Raw genomic sequence first — 16,898 nt, 5'->3', positions numbered from 1 at the left:
TTGCAGTTGCTGGTTCCATTGCCAACATTTGTGGGCTCTTTGGTGGTTTTGGAGAACAATTTTCTGGCACACTGGATGATGAAACATGCTATAAAAACAAGGAAACAAGTAAAGAACACACAATGGATATCCCAACTTGAGCCAAAGCTCTCTGCAAACCCTTGAATCCAACTAAAGTATGTGTCCCAAGGGTCATCTATCCCTGAATATCTTTTTAGTTCTGTTGACAGGTCAGTCAGCACCTTGGTTATACTGCCATCCAGTACCGTGTTATCAGCAATGTATGTGCAACAAGTGTCTACTATCATCCTTTGTTCTAAACCAGGAGTGTCAAGGGCCAGACAGTTCTGAAAGGTCATAATACAGATGGGCCTAGCTGTTCTACTACTCCTTTCAATGCATCTTGGGTGTAGATTGCTCTACTATTTGCTGCTGATTGTAAAATAGATATAGTTTATCCAATCTACATTCTTGTTTACCCTTGGCATCCCTAAGGCATCAACATAAACATGTGGGACCAAATAGAGAATGCAGATCATTTTGATGCAATGATTATAAAAAGACAGGGTGGGTGAAAGGCAAGGTTGGGAGGGTTGAGGGTAAAAATGTTTTTGTATTATCGGTCCCAAAGAACTCCCTATGGGGACAAATTGTATTTTTCCTTTTTAAGAAATTTAAGAATCCCTTCATTATAGTATCATATTAGTAGTAGACTTCACAAGAGAAGGGTCAAGGCATAGTGATCTCTGACAGCCTTAAAATGAGTCACCAGTGCAGCCAGGTGGTGGGGAAAGCAAATCGTATCCTGGGCTGTAAAGCTAGGGGTATAACCAAGAGGAAGAGTCAGTTGTTAATAATAATAGAAGAAGAATCTGAGGTTAGTTGGTTGGAAACTGCCAGAAACAACACAAGAAAATGTTATTTTATAGAGAGTAGATGTAGGTAAATCTACAGTAACTGAAAGGAAATATTAATGGGGCAGAGAAGATGGACCAAGTGTTTTTTTCTGCAATCTTCTATGTTTATACCTAGAAAAAAAATGTGTAAGTATTTACAATATATATTCAAGAAAAAGCCTAGTTACAGCAAAGCAAATCAAAGTGATTATCAATATCTAAACTAATTAGAGAGTTTAATTTTGAAAAGAATAATCAATAATCCTCAACAAATGTTTGTGCTTTACACCTTTTTCTCATCTGCTCCTACTGTGATTATTACTCAGAAATTCCAAGTTGTAGCCAGATAGTGGCAGCATGTTGGTCCAATCCAGGGGCGTAACTAGAAATGACTGGGCCCCATACAGTAGTGGATTATAATAGGGGTGTTTCGGGCGGCAGCCCGGGGCCCTGAGCTCCTGGGGGGCCCATGACCACCCAAAAAGACTTATACTCTCAGTGGTGTCCTGTCTCCTGACTACACTTCCGCCATGATTTGCAAAAATCAGTTTTTTTTATGGCAATTTTGCACAAATCAGGACATCATGACATTATCTGTCCTTTACTATGAACGCCAGGCTAGTGCCGCCATAGTTACAGTCGGGTGGGGGGGCCCAGGCTTGGTGAACAGCCCGGGGCCTATGGTAAAGTTAATCCGCCCCTGGCCCCATAGCAAACGTTTGAGGGCCCCCCCCTCTTGCCGACTGACCGCTAAGCTGTCAAGTCTAGTTATAACTGCAAGCGCTCGTCAGGAGTGTTTATAGTTAAAGGGACATTTGCAGAACCCTGGAGGCCGCTTGGCCACCTGGTGCTCTAAATGATGAGATCTCAGGGGGCTCAGCGTATTGCAGGAGCGGGCACTGGGGCTTTCTGATGTGATGGGCTCATAGCAGCCGCTATAGCTGCTACAGTGGTAGTTACACCCCGGGCCAATCTCTTGACAAATACCTCTCTTGTGTTCATCAAAATAACCAAACCTTATTGTATCATCACTTTTGTCCGTACTCCTCTATCTGACTACAGGTGTAGCCAGTCTTCTCTAGGTCCTTTTACCACAGGACTGCCCTTAAAGGTAAGGCATCATATGTCTCGTACCTAACCTATTTTTCTGTCAGTCTCACTGTCTTCTTGAGTGATTATACAATCATTTCTCTACAGGAAACAAGAAATCTTGACTTTTTAATATCACAAGGACTTTGTTTCCATGGCAGCATCATCAGTGTATTGAAAAAATCTCAGTAATTAACTTTAAAATGTTTCTTAAAAGGAAATGTTTAGAGGTGAGAAAATCACAACAAAAAGTTGATTAACACAAAAATCAAGAATAGTACAGTGGTGCCTTGGATTACGAGCATAATTCGTTCTGGGACTTTGCTTGTAATCCAAATCCACTCTTAAACCAAAGCAAATTTTCCCATAAGAAATCACTGATATGCAGACAATTGGTTCCACACCCCAAAAATAATGATTTTATATTTTGAATAACATGTAAAACAAATGAAACAAACATTTATAAACAGCTGAATATGTAATATTATAGGTTACTGTGCAGTATAGCAATCAGCATGTGGAGTAAAATGTATTATAAGTGCATAAACCTGAAACACAGCAGTTTGTAGATACTGGATGGAACTGCAGATCCCTATAATGCAGTAGCCTAGTACAACATGCTAGAATAGAGAAGCAGGGCTGCTGTCAGAGGTCTGTGTGGTCACATGACAGCAATGAAGAAGGGGTGTGTGCTCAGCATGGACTCATCAGGACTGACAGAGACTGCAGGGAGCATGAAGGAATGAGCAGGGCAGATGTGGGCACATAAATACAGCATTCTCTGTCCGGGAGAGAGGGGTTACAGCTATGGAGAGATTACCTCCACAGTCCTGTCCCCTGATGCAAGCCCCAGCCTGAAGAGGATCTGCTATGATTTGGAAGGTGAGGGAGACTTCCTGGGTCAGAGTACAGTGCTGTAGACCCCGCTATGCAGGCAATGCCCCTCCCCCACTCGCGCTCCCACCTAGTACAGGGAGCTCTTAAACCAAAACAATGCTCTTAAACCAAGTCACAATTTTGAAAAACTGTGAGCTCTTAAACCAAAACGCTCTTAAACCAAGTTACTCTTAAACCAAGGTACCACTGTACAAACAACTAAATGCAACAAAATCTCTACAATGTGGCCTAATATGTAACTATTAGATTCATTTATAATAATCAGTGAATATACACAATCTTTAGTAGAGGATTCACTGAATTTCCACTTCACCTCTAGTCTTTTTACTTCAGTCTGTACCTACAAAACATCTTTATTATCAGTATAGAGAGATCACATAGATCTAACAACTTGTCAAATTTCTTCTTCTAAATAAAATACTATAAAAACATATACTAATAATATGAATTAACAATTAAATTATTGCTGATATAATATTTGGATCTTACTGAATTGTCTCTTGTTTCACTGAGATGATCACATATTATTCATAAAATAACCACCAAATAAAAGCAAACTATAAACTAGAAATTATATAAGGTTTTAAAACTTTTCTATAATGAAAATCATATATCATGTGATCCTTTTTGTAACAGTTAGTGGCATTGATATGGATCCTTGAATCTATCTTTTTACTGATAAGTCTCTTTACAGACGCTCAGACTCCTGGACTCTTCTTCTTCCTTAAGGCCACTAGTATCACCTCAGACATTGCTTCTTGGCTTTGTTTTTTTCCCTATACCTGTGGTTACAGGTTGACTTCTGGCTAACCTTTAAAGAAGACATTGATACTGACAAGGACATGCATACATTGGGCACCTGTGGTAGCAGGACGAAGTGCACTTAAAGTCCCCAGAACAGGCAAGATGATCACAGACTATGTAGGCAGGCAGCTTTATTGTGTTACCTACAGTAGGTTATGACAGGTGTAGCTAATACAGTTATACACAAACCTTTTCATATTTGTTGACCTCTGGCCCGTCCAATTGAAGATGCTACACTACAATACACATGGCTTCCTTCTGCTGGTTTTGTTAGATAACTCACAATGAGATACAAGGCAGCCACAGTTTCTTGCCACTTGTCTTGACAAAGGTGAACGCTGAAACGCGCGTCGGAGCACGTGGCCGATGGGACTGTACACAGGTAATGGCAATATGGACTGCATGTATATAGCATTGGGTTCCATTTTACTTTGCTTTTGTTATTTATTTGCACTAGGCACTTTATTTTGATTTGTGATTCTGTGATATCTTACATGCAGTAGCTAATATCTTGCATAGGCAGCTATACCACATTTATTACATATTGTTTACTACTTATGCTGCTCTGATATTTGTATATGTCTTGTCCCATGTCACTTATGACTCTTCTTTTTTTTGTTCTTTATGTATGGTTTTATCTAATAAAGATTCAGTGAATTTGTTATTTTGGTAGTTTGGCGTTTTTTGTAGATAGGTGTTGTAAAAAAATAAGTTTGTGCGGTGTTCAAACTTATCCGCTTAATTCCTCTCTATTCTTCCTCCTCCCCTTTTTCAAACTTAGCCTATAGGTATAAAAAACCATAGCCAAGTATAATTATAATAATATTATATGCTTTTTAGTAAAAACATTGGAAAACGGCAATAAAATCACATCATAATATTAAGGTGTTTTAGATGAATTCCTCTATAAATTCTCAATTGCTAATATTTAAAAGTTTCCTTTACTGATTAATTTTATTTATTTCTCCTATGGCCTTAGTTTATTTTCCTATGTTATAATCATCAAAAAAACTTATCACTAAAATAAAACAATACATTACATAAACAAGTACATACATAAAAACAACAAAATATTAGACACAGGTGGTACCATATCTATCTTTGTGCTATATATCAGTTAAAACACACATTGAAAGCATCAAAATTTATAAAGAATAGTTCTATAGGATGTAAGAAACTTTATGAAGAAAAATACATATATACACATATCTCAATTTAATTTGTTGTGTAATTTACCCTAATTTACCCTGAAGTAAAATGAATACATTCCACTGACAGATAACAGGAACTCTTCTCCTTAACCAAAAGTCTGCTTGTTATGTAAAATTTTACACAGCTATCCTGTGTCCTTGTAAAGCTATAGAAGAAGCTGCTTTTATCAGTAAGCTGCACAAACAGCCCTGTCAAATCAAGGCTATACACTGGAGGGAGAAATAAATCTTTGAAAATGCGCAGCTTCCACAATTGTAGCAAGTATAATGGGAGCTAGGATTTTGCACACCAATTTTAAAACAAGTTCAGTTGTCACCGCCATGTTAGGGCGATGGCTGTCCACCTCCTGCTCCCATCTTATACACATATATGTCATACTAATAAAAACTTTCTGTTCCCCCCTCTGATGCAGGTCTCTCGCCAATTCTGCATTGGTTGTCTTTTATTTCTTATTTTTTCAAGGCCTTTTGACAGCTTCCATCAGCATGGAGACATGTTCTTTAACCCTTTGAGGACCAGGCCCAAAATGACCCAGTGGACCGCGCAAATTTTGATCTTAGTGTTTTCGTTTTTCCCTCCCCCCTTTCTAAGAGCTCTAGCACTCTCAGTTTTCTATCTACAAGCCATGTAAGTGCTTGTTTTTTACAGGAATAGTTGTTCTTTGTAATGGCGTCATTCATTTTACCATAACATGTATGATGGAATTCCAAATATATTATTTATGAAGATATAAATAGGTGAAATCGAAAAAAAGAATGCAATATGGTAACGTTTGGGGGGTTCCTGTGTCTACGTAATACACTATATGGTAACAGCGACATGATACTATTATTCTATAGGTCAGCCCGAACACAACCATATGCAGGTTACACAGATTCTCTAATGTTATATATGTATTTTTTTTTATGAAATCCTTTTTTTTGGCAATTAAATATTAATAAAATGGACCTATTGTGACGCTTATAACGGTTTTATTTTTTCACCTACGGGGCTGTATGGGGTGTCATTTTTTCCGCCATGATCTCTAGTTTTTATTAATACCATATTTGTGAAGATCGGACGTTTTGATCACTTTTTTTGATCACACTGCGGGGGTCCCGATCGGTAAGTGACAGGGCACTCCCCCTGTCACTTACACTTAAACGCCGCGTTTAAGGGGTTAATGACACGCAGCAGCGCGATCGCTGCAACGTGTCATTACCGGTGAGGTCCCGGCTGCTCACTGCAGCCGACCCCACCTCCTATGAAGCGTGCTCCACTCCGGAGTGCGCTTCATAGCGGGAGAACCACCCAGGACGTAGAGTTACGTCATGGGTCGTCTGGGGACAGACTTCCATGACGTAACCCTACGTCCAGGGTCGTCTAGGGGTTAATGGTTTCTTTCTAATTTGCAACATGCTTTTTTGCCCAGATAAAAGACGGAAGGCTTATTTACTCCCATGGTCTAAATGATATGTGATTTCCCATGTTAAACACACAAAACAAAATAACCCAAGAGAGTTATGAGCCACCTTCGTTGGTCCAGTCTACACAGAGATTTCAACCACAACAGAAGCAACTCTTTGTTCGCATCTTAATGGTAGGCAGAGACAAACCCATACAGTACGTTTATTCCCTCCTCTGCATCCTGAGACACATACACTAGATGTTCTCAGTGACAGGGCCTGATGACCTTCTGCTGGTAAAACACTCTGCACAGACGAAGTCTACCCAAAGGTCCACCCCACAAAAAAAAACAGACTAAGGGGGAGATTTATCAAACTGGTGTGAAGTAGAATTGTCTTAGTTGCCCCTAACAACCAATCAGATTCCACCTATCATTTTTCAAAGAATCTGCTAGGGGCAACTAAGAGAATTCTACTTGTCCAGCTTGATAAATCTCTCCCTAACAGTCTTGTTTCCTTCACTTGTAACTTCCTCTGCCCCTGAGATGCAGGGCCGCTTTAACCTAGGTGCATATGGTGCACATGCACCGGGCCCCCTAGTTCAGATCACGTGACAGGGGCCCCCCGCTGAGGAGAGCAGTGAAGGGGAAGGAGCTGAAGACACAAGTGTTGGCGCTCTGTGACACCTGTGGCAGTGCAGGGCTCGTGGTGGTCGGGAAGGAAGAGGACTGTAGCTGCTTCCTGTAAGACAGAGTGACCGGGTCTTACAGGAAGCAGCTACAGGCAGCACTACATGCTCTGCTGGCCCTGTCTGCGGGGGAGCTCAGGAGGCAGTGCCGACTTTACAAGCATCCAGCCTCTCCCCAGGCAGAGTGTGTGGAGGCTGGGGAGCAGCACCTGCACGATGGATGTAAGTAGTAGCCAGGTCGGGGGAGGGGGGGAATTGAAGCTGGGGGCCCACTGACAGAGGATTTGCCCACCGGACCTGTCCGGAGTATGTCCTGATAAGCCCCGCCCCGGGCACAGACCGCAGGTGGTATTTTAACACTTACTGCCATTCAGAAGTCACCCAGCTTTCCTGCATCTTATATTATTGTATGACTGAGGCCACCCAGCTTTCCCAGGATCTTAGTCTTAGTATGATTGGGGGGGAGGGGGGTCACAAGATCTTACAGACTAGAAGGACTGAGTCAGTCCTCCTAGTCTGTAAGCTCCTGTGTCCCCCCAGTCCTCCTAGTCTGTAAGCTCCTGTGTCCCCCCCAGTCCTCCTAGTCTGTAAGATCCTGTGTCCCCCCAGTCCTCCTAGTCTGTAAGCTCCTGTGTCCCCCCAGTCCTCCTCCTAGTCTGTAAACTCCTGTGCCCCCCCAGTCCTCCTCCTAGTCTGTAAGCTCCTGTGCCCCCCACCCCGTCCTCCTCCTAGTCTGTAAGCTCCTGTGTTCCCCCAGTCCTCCTCCTAGTCTGTAAGCTCCTGTGCCCCCCCCAGTCCTCCTCCTAGTCTGTAAGCTCCTGTGTCCCCCCAGTCCTCCTCCTAGTCTGTAAGCTCCTGTGCCCCCCCCAGTCCTCCTCCTAGTCTGTAAACTCCTGTGCCCCCCCCGTCCTCCTCCTAGTCTGTAAGATCCTGTGTTCCCCCAGTCCTCCTCCTAGTCTGTAAGCTCCTGTGTCCCCCCAGTCCTCCTCCTAGTCTGTAAGCTCCTGTGTCCCCCCAGTCCTCCTCCTAGTCTGTAAGCTCCTGTGCCCCCCCCCAGTCCTCCTCCTAGTCTGTAAGCTCCTGTGTCCCCCAGTCCTCCTCCTAGTCTGTAAGCTACTGTGTCCCCAGTCCTCCCCCCAGTCTGTAAGTTCCTGTGTCCCCCCAGTCCTCCTAGTCTGTAAGCTCCTGTGTCCCCAGTCCTCCTCCTAGTCTGTAAGCTCCTGTGCCCCCCCCCAGTCCTCCTAGTCTGTAAGATCCTGTGTTCCCCCAGTCCTCCTAGTCTGTAAGATCCTGTGTTCCCCCAGTCCTCCTAGTCTGTAAGCTCCTGTGTCTCCCCAGTCCTCCTCCTAGTCTGTAAGCTCCTGTGTCCCCCCCAGTCCTCCTAGTCTGTAAGCTCCTGTGTCCCCCCAGTCCTCCTCCTAGTCTGTAAGTTCCTGTGTCCCCCCAGTCCTCCTAGTCTGTAAGCTCCTGTGTTCCCCCAGTCCTCCTAGTCTGTAAGATCCTGTGTTCCCCCAGTCCTCCTAGTCTGTAAGATCCTGTGTTCCCCCAGTCCTCCTAGTCTGTAAGCTCCTGTGTCCCCCCAGTCCTCCTAGTCTGTAAGCTCCTGTGTCCCCCCAGTCCTCCTCCTAGTCTGTAAGCTCCTGTGTCCCCCAGTCCTCCTAGTCTGTAAGTTCCTGTGTCCCCCCAGTCCTCCTAGTCTGTAAGCTCCTATGTCCCCAGTCCTCCTCCTACAGACTAGGAGGAGGACTGGGGGGACACAAGAGCTTACACACCCATACTCCCTACAGTGGGAACCTGTTATAGCCAGAAACTGTTCCAGTGGTGATATTAGGTCTGTACGTGCCCCCACTAGCTTCACTCTCCATTATTCATAAAGATTTAGGGGTATTGTACCTGACATAGGAATGCTCCCCGACCATACTCCCTTTTTATAACTTGTCATAAAACCTGATGCACTGAGTATAATGCACCAGTGATAATACCTGATAAATATAATTCAGTTAAGCTTCATAAGGAGAGGGGGCCCACTCTTGAGGTCTGTGCACTGGGCCCACCAGTGTATTAAAACGGCCCTGCTGAGATGCATACCCATAATGTTCCCAGTGCAGGCAATGCGACAAGTCAGTGAGGGAACACCCTATGCCAACCAATTTCTCCGCTAGACTGACTTCAACTCTCTCAGACAATCAACATAAAAGCACAGATAGGCAGGAGTATTGTATTACAGGTTGTTAACCACAGGCTTTTGTAGTGACCAACTGCCAGTTGACAGGCTACACCCAGACAGACAGCAGGCTAGGAATATTAACAGAATTTTCTTACCGTACTCAATGGAGGCGCGCTCTCCTATTCCCCGCCCGCTGTCTGGAAAGGAGCAGCGGTTATTTTCAGCTGGCCAAGGTTAGTTTCGCAGTCATCCCAGCTGAGGTGCCAAATTGTTGCCTATCTGCTCTAAATATATATCTGTATGATGCCAGGCTATTATTTGCCATGGACAGGTTCCTCATTTGCATAGTAGGTTGTATTACATAGCTCATGGATCACATAGTTATAAACAGACTCTCTCCTTAGACGTTCTCCTTAATGTGGGGGCCATCTTTAACAGTGAAATATACAGAATTGTCTTTATTTTCATAACAAACACGGACCCTCCTGTCGCCCTTCCCTGCCCCAGCCCATACCAGCCCCCTAACGTGGATCCTCCCAGCACCCTTCCCAGGTTTGCCCAAGGCCCCTAACAGACTAGATATAATGGGGGGAAAATAATACTTTTCAAGAGCTCAGTACTAAAGCTGTGCTGGGATTGGTTTCCATTGGCAACACAGAGTTTTCACCTACAATAAATAATTGGGCCAGATGGCTGAGAACTCTGCCCGTTACCCTAAGCAATCAATCACTGTGCAGCTTTCTTGTTGTATTTGCTTTTTCAGGAATGAAAGCTGTGATTGGTTGCTATGAACAACAAGGGGCGTTTTGCTATTGAACAGTGTCATGAATGTATTTTTAGTAGTAGAAATTACGGAGGAGACATATTGTGCTGTGATGTTGTGGAAAAGTCTAGTAATGGATGGAGCATGTGTGGATTTCTATAGAAACCTAAAAGATTCAATAATTTAACCAAATATGTGAACCAAAAGCTCAAATAATTTACGAATTAAAAAAAATAAAAATAAATTAAAATGTCACCTAGTGGTTATTATATAACACAGCTCCCTGCTAATCCTCTGCTGCTGGGTATGAAGCCTTATAGTGGTTATACACTGATGCCATTTCCTTACACATTATGGGTACAAGTAGGGATTATGTAGATTTATCAGGCAATCTTAGGGTCATTTTACACAAAAAGATTTATTCGACAAATTATTGAAGCCAAAGCCAAAAACAGACTATTGACATGTTAATTCTTTGAGCGGAGAGCCGTTACTGATGTCCTTGCAGCCCTTGCAGCATACATTATCTAGCAGGGCTTCTCCTGCGCTCCGTCTTCCTCCCCGGGTCCCGCGGCGCAGCATCAGCTTCGGTGCGGCCTGACTGAGCTGTCAGACCGCTCAGCCAATCACTGGCCACGGATCGTCGGTCGCCGCCGTGCACCGCTATTCCACCGTAGCGATGTGAGGGTGGCGAACAACGATTTTAGGTTTGAACCTAAATGAATGATCATCCGATGACACGATCATCGGCTGATCGTTCTCTCTATTCCACCGAGCGATTATCGCTCCCGTGGAATAGGCCCTTTAGGGCCAGTTCACACAGAGTAAGAGTTATATGGCTGAATAGCAGCCATACAATGCTATAGGTTACTGGCTACTGTTTCTTGGAGATGACAGTCCATGGCCGCCATCACTAATGTCATCTTGTACAGATCATTCTTACAACAGTCAGCTAAATAGATGACCACCGAACATGACCAGTCTCCCCCAAATCTGTACCACTCCTTCGTTCTGTGTGCGGTGTACCAGTAGATGTTCTGGGATGTACAGGGGAGCTGTGTCATCCATCAGGCATCTAAAAGGAACAAACAGGCAAAAAATTGCCCCTCAGAGACCACAAGACTTGTTTACAGCTCCAATGATAATGGCAGTTGGTCACCAGCCAGTTCAAATCATAACATTTTGTGATTGGCAAATAACTTTTTTTTTTTTTGGCTGAAATAGCTTTATTAACAACCAGTTGTTTTTAACATATATACAATGTACTGTGCAGCAGGTAAGAAGCAGCACACCATAATTATTATTATTTGAGATGCCACACATAGCCTGACAGTACACCACAGGTATCTCTACACTATACAGCATGCCACAGGTTATATAGTTACCAGGACTTTAATTTTTTTACAGATACTTTGCCTTCGACAATGAAGGGTGTGACTTTTGGCTGTGGCTTGTGTTTGGGTATGTGCACACTGAGTAAATAGGACGGAAAGTCCGTCGTTTAATCGGACAGCGGTGGGCGCGCGCGTCTCCGCCCGTGCCATAGACTTCATTCTATGCACGGGCGGATTCCTTCCTCCACCCAAAGAATGATCGAGTTCATTCTTTGGACAGAGGGCGGAATCCGCCAATGCATAGAATGGAGTCTATGACACGGGCGGAGATGCGCGCGCCCGCTGCACCCCGCGAGCGGGTGTGAGCTGAGGATTACACGATGGATGTTCCGTCTTTAATCCTCAGTGTGCACATACCCTCAGTGTGTGTGTAATTGTATTGGGTGGCTTGTCACTGTGAAGGTTTTTTCAGAATTTTGTTTTACAACTTTTATTGCTAGGCGGCCCCTGGTTATGTGAAAGAGAAGGGCCCTGGTTTTTTTTGTGTTTTTTTTTAAGCGAGTAGGCCTATCCCCCATTTTCATAACCAGCCAGATAAAAAAACAATCATCATCTGCCTAGTAACACGATTGTAGAGAGATCCCTGTATCTTGGCACTGTGTAAAGACATACACATTTCCCAGTGATATGCTATCAAATTCTGTAATAGATTTGTTGGGTCTATGGTGTTTTTCTCAAAATGCAGCATGCTGTAGGTATGGTATATTGTTGGTGAGTATTTACTATTTATAAGCCTATGGGGGGAAATGCATGCTGTATTAAAAAAAACAAAAAAAACAGCTGCCTTGCAAAAAACATCAGTCTCTGGTCATTAGGGTGCTCACACATCAGCTGTTTAGCCCTGTCCACACTACAAAGTGATGCTGCGTTTACATGAAACGATAATTGGCCCGATCATGCGATTAACGATGTCGGAGTAACAATTTTTTTTTCATAACTATCAGCGTTTAGACTGTAAAATATATCGTAAGGAAAATCGTTTTGCGATCGCTTAAAGCCTATCTCACACATTGGTTAAATCGGCTAACGACTGTTCACACGGAACGATCTGCGATTTTTTTGCGAAAGATCAACGTCGATTTGAGAACTTGTTGAAAGATCAAAATGAACTATTTCTCGCTCGTTGTTTGATCGTTCGCTGCGTTTACACATACGATTATCGTTCGAATTCGATCGTTATTGTGCGAATTTGCATGATAATCGTTCCGTGTAAACGCTGCATGAGTCTATAAGCAGTTTGTCCCTGTTCCCTGTGTAGAGGTAGCAACTAGAGATGAGCGCTTTACCCCTTTAAAAATAGTGTAAAAACACTGGTATTCAAATGCTGAGTGATCATACACGAGCATGCTGACGCAGTTGGATACAGCATTAGGGAGTCCTGGAAAACAGAGGAGTCCTGGACTCCGCAGAGCTCCGTAGGTCTGCATCTAACTTTGTCAGCCACTGGTATTAAAATCTCTAGTAGGAACCTGTAACCGCAGCTCATCTCCAATTTAAAGAGGTTTTACAATGTTAGAAAAACATGGACATTTTCTTCCAGAGACAACACGACTCTTGCAGTTTGGGTATGGTTTTGCAACTCTGTTCCATTAAAGTGAATGGAGCTAAAATGCAAACCACACCTGAACTGGAGACAAGAGCGGTGCTGTCTCTGGAAGAAAGTGGCCACATTTTTCTAACACTGGATAACCCCATTAAATAAAAGTGCATGTTAATGCACACACGACCGATACAATGATCACTCATGTGGCCTGGCTGCATGACTGATCTTGCCTTCTAAAGACACTGCAAGCGAGCATTGATCTGCGCTTGTTTGCAGCAGTACACAAATATTGGCCCATGTAAAAGGACCCTAACTGCAGCCTTTCAGGTCCAGACACACTGCTAATTTGCATAAGATTGTGGTGAGCTGATTGGATCATCTTGTTTGTACAGTGGTGCCTTGGATTACGAGCATAATTCATTCCGGGACCGTTCTTGTAATCCAAATCCACTCTTAAACCAAATCAAATTTTCCCACAAGAAATCACTGAAATGCAGACAATTGGTTCCACACCCCAAAAATAGTTATTTTCTATTCTGTATAACATGTAAAACAAATGAAACAAACATTTAAAACAGCTGGATATGTGATATTATAAGTTACAGTACAGCAGGGGTACTCAACAACTTTTAGTGAAGGTCCACTTACCGGGGTCCATTGTCAGGTGAAGGTCCGAGGTGAACGTCAGTAGGAAACGTGTTTTGTTACTTTTCACAAACGTTCAACTATTTACATACAGAATTTCTGCTTATTAGCGGGAAAACTGGTGTTTTTTCTCTCTCACCAGCACTTTGATATTAGGTACAAAGGGGGTGACTGCCCTGGTAGTATATAGCCCCCCTGTGCGCTCTCCCCCAGTAGTGTATAGCCGCCTGTTGCTCCCCCAGTAGTATATAGCCCCCCTGTGCGCTCTCCCCCTGTAGTATATAGCCCCCTGTGAGCTCTCCCCCTGTAGTATATAGCCCCGTGTGAGCTCTCCCCCGTAGTATATAGCCCCCCTTTGCGCTCCCCCAGTAGTATATAGCCCCCCTGTGTGCTCCCCCCAGTAGTATATAGCCCCCCTGTGAGCTCCCCCCAGTAGTATATAGCCCCCCTGTGAGCTCCCCCCAGTAGTATATAGCACCCCTGTGAGCTCCCCCCAGTAGTATATAGCGCCCCTGTGAGCTCCCCCTGTAGTATATATCCACCCCTCATGCACTCTCCCCCTGTAGTATATATCCACCCCCCATCCACCCCCCATGCACTCTCCCCCTGTAGTATATAACCCCCTGTGAGCTGCTCCCAGGAGTATATAGCCCCCCCGTGCGCTCTACCCTTGTAGTATATAGCCCACTGTGAGCTCCCCCCAGCAATATATAGCCCCCTTGTAGTATTTAGCCCCCTGTGAGGTCCCCCCAGTAGTGTAGCCCCCCTGTGCTCTCCCCCTGTAGTATATAGTCCCCTTATAGATGGCCCCCAGACAAAAAACAAAGCACAACTCACCTAGCACCTCGCTCCCCGCTGCGGCTGTCTTCTTTTCTCCTGTCGGTCCGGCCCCCTGGCTGATACGCGCTCTCTGGGAACGTCCCGGGGAGCTCTGCAGGGAAATCCCCGTGACGTTCCCAGAGAGCACGTATCAGCCGGGGGCCGGGCCGACACTGCCTCCAGCCCCACAGGCGGACTGTTAGGACAGTACACCTATGGGGCGGGAGGCATTGCGGTGGGGAGCGGGAGGTCTGACCAGGGGTCCGGACAGCTGGCCTCCGCGGTCCGGGTTTGGACTGTGGTCCGCCAGTTGAGGACCTCTGCTGTACAGTATACACCATATGCTGATAGCTATATTGTACAGTAAGTGCAGAAACCTGAGAAACAGCCAAACTTGTAGATACAGGATGGAACTGTAGATCCCCATAATGCAGTAGTGTAGTACAACAGGCTCTAATAGAGAAGCAGGGCTGCTGTCAGAGGTCTGTGTGGTCACATGATAGCAATGGAGAAGGGGGTATGTTCAGCATAGACCAATCAGGACTACCAGAGACTGCAGGGAGCATAAAGGAATGAGCAGGGCAGATGTGGACACATACATGCAGCTCTGTCTGGGGAGAGAGGGGTTACAGCTATGGAGAGACCTCCACAGTCCTGTCCCCCGATGCAAGCCCCAGCCTGAGAGGTGATCTTCCATGATTTGGAAAGTGAGGGAGACTTCCTGGGTCAGAGTACCGTGCTGTAGACACCACTATGCAGGCCATGCCCCTCCCACACTCCCCCTCTCACCCAGTACAGGGAGCTCTTAAACCAAAACAATGCTCTTAAACCATGTCACAATTTTGAAAAACCGTGAGCTCTTAAACCAAGGTACCACTGTACTTTTAAAGTGACTCTGTACCCACAAATAAAGTGCAGGTGCAGATATTAGGTACAGGTAACATAGCGCATTATAGCCAGGTTGTAAACAGTAACATAAAGTGCAAGTACTAAAATGTATTCTGAACCATAGGCTGCATAAGTGACTCCCTGAAGAAGCCGATAGCGAAACGACGTTGGAGGAGTGTGAGGTGGGAGGCCTGAGGCTTTGGGAATTTTATTCCCGGGTAACTTAATTTGTGTGCACTTGCCAACATTGTGCTGAAGACTTAGCTTATGCAGCCTATGGTTCAAAATACATTTTAGTACTTGCACTTTATGTTACTGTTTACAACCTGGCTGTAATGCGCTACGTTACCTGTACCTAATATCTGCACCTGCACTTTATTTGTAACCTATACCTGTCCTCTTATTGTCTCCCACCTCCCAGGTCTTGGTTTTTATTCTCTTCCCCCCCCCCCCCCCTTTTTCTTGTTTGCGATGATTCTTAATAAAGTTGTTTGTACAAATAAGTGAAATCTCATCTCATTCTTTTATACTGGTACCGGATGTGTTTATAGGTGTTTATTTCTATGAGTAGGGTCCATTCGGAGATCCTCTTTTTTGGTTATTGTTTTTTTACATTAGAATCCAGAATTTATAGGTGTATTCTATTGGATCGTTAAGACACCTGTGCAAATGTTCAGCATGGAGAAAATGTTCCAGTGGCATTCCTAATGATGAGGAGGGCGGGGAGGAGGAGGGACAGAGATGTTGTGCAAAGTTAGGGAACAGATACTCCCGTAGGGCACGGGGCTGCAAGTTTAAAAGTTGTTTTTTAGCACAATAACTGCATCACCTGCCAAACGGACCCCAGGACAGATCTTGGATTAAAAGCAGCTATCTGAAGGTACAAGCGGTTTGGGGGGGACAGATTGTGGGTACAGAGTCGCTTTAATAAAAATGAATGGAACTATTTTTCTGTGGCCGAGGTTGCAAAATAACAAGTGACAAACACAATCAATTTCAGGTAAGGCTGCAGGTATGATTGCTTGACCGTTCATGCGGCCCTTTAATTTCATAACTGTCAGATGCACATTACACAATTTTAGGGCAATGGATGGCTGATAGCAATAATTTATAATTTATATGGCAGCACAAAAGATCTATTCACAGATGAACAAGCATTTCCTGCTTGTCCTTAAAGAGACTGTCAGCAGCTTTATGCCGCCCTATCTCAGGGTAGCATAAAATCGTGACAGAGAAGCTGAACAGAATTATGTATCACGTACGTTGTTCTGTGCAGCTGATTCAGAAATATCCTCCTGAATAACAAGGAATATGTAGTCCTCTCCATTATGTACATGAGCCCAGTAGTCCTGGATATTCATGAGAAGGATAAAACTTCACCCACCAGCTGGTGATTTAGTTATCAATCCATGCTGTGTATAGGCAATCAACGGTCAACTAACAGCTGTAGGGCAGAAGGAGGGGTGCAGCAAAAATCTTATTCTGTTGCATATTAGGAGAACAGCTAAAAAATGATGTAAGTAATACAACGATCTGTTCAGCATTGATATCACTATTTTATACTGCCCTCATTTATGGCAACATAAACTTAATGATAGATTCCCTTTAATCTGCCATATGTGAATATACACTGCTTTAAACAACCTCTTTGCTCTTGCCTTACTAGAATAATAAGGTAATAAGTAAACTGAACAGATGCCCATTGAAA

Source organism: Dendropsophus ebraccatus, chromosome 4 (assembly GCF_027789765.1).
Source record: "Dendropsophus ebraccatus isolate aDenEbr1 chromosome 4, aDenEbr1.pat, whole genome shotgun sequence".
Lineage (NCBI taxonomy): Eukaryota > Metazoa > Chordata > Amphibia > Anura > Hylidae > Dendropsophus > Dendropsophus ebraccatus.
This window is presented reverse-complemented; position numbering follows the sequence as displayed.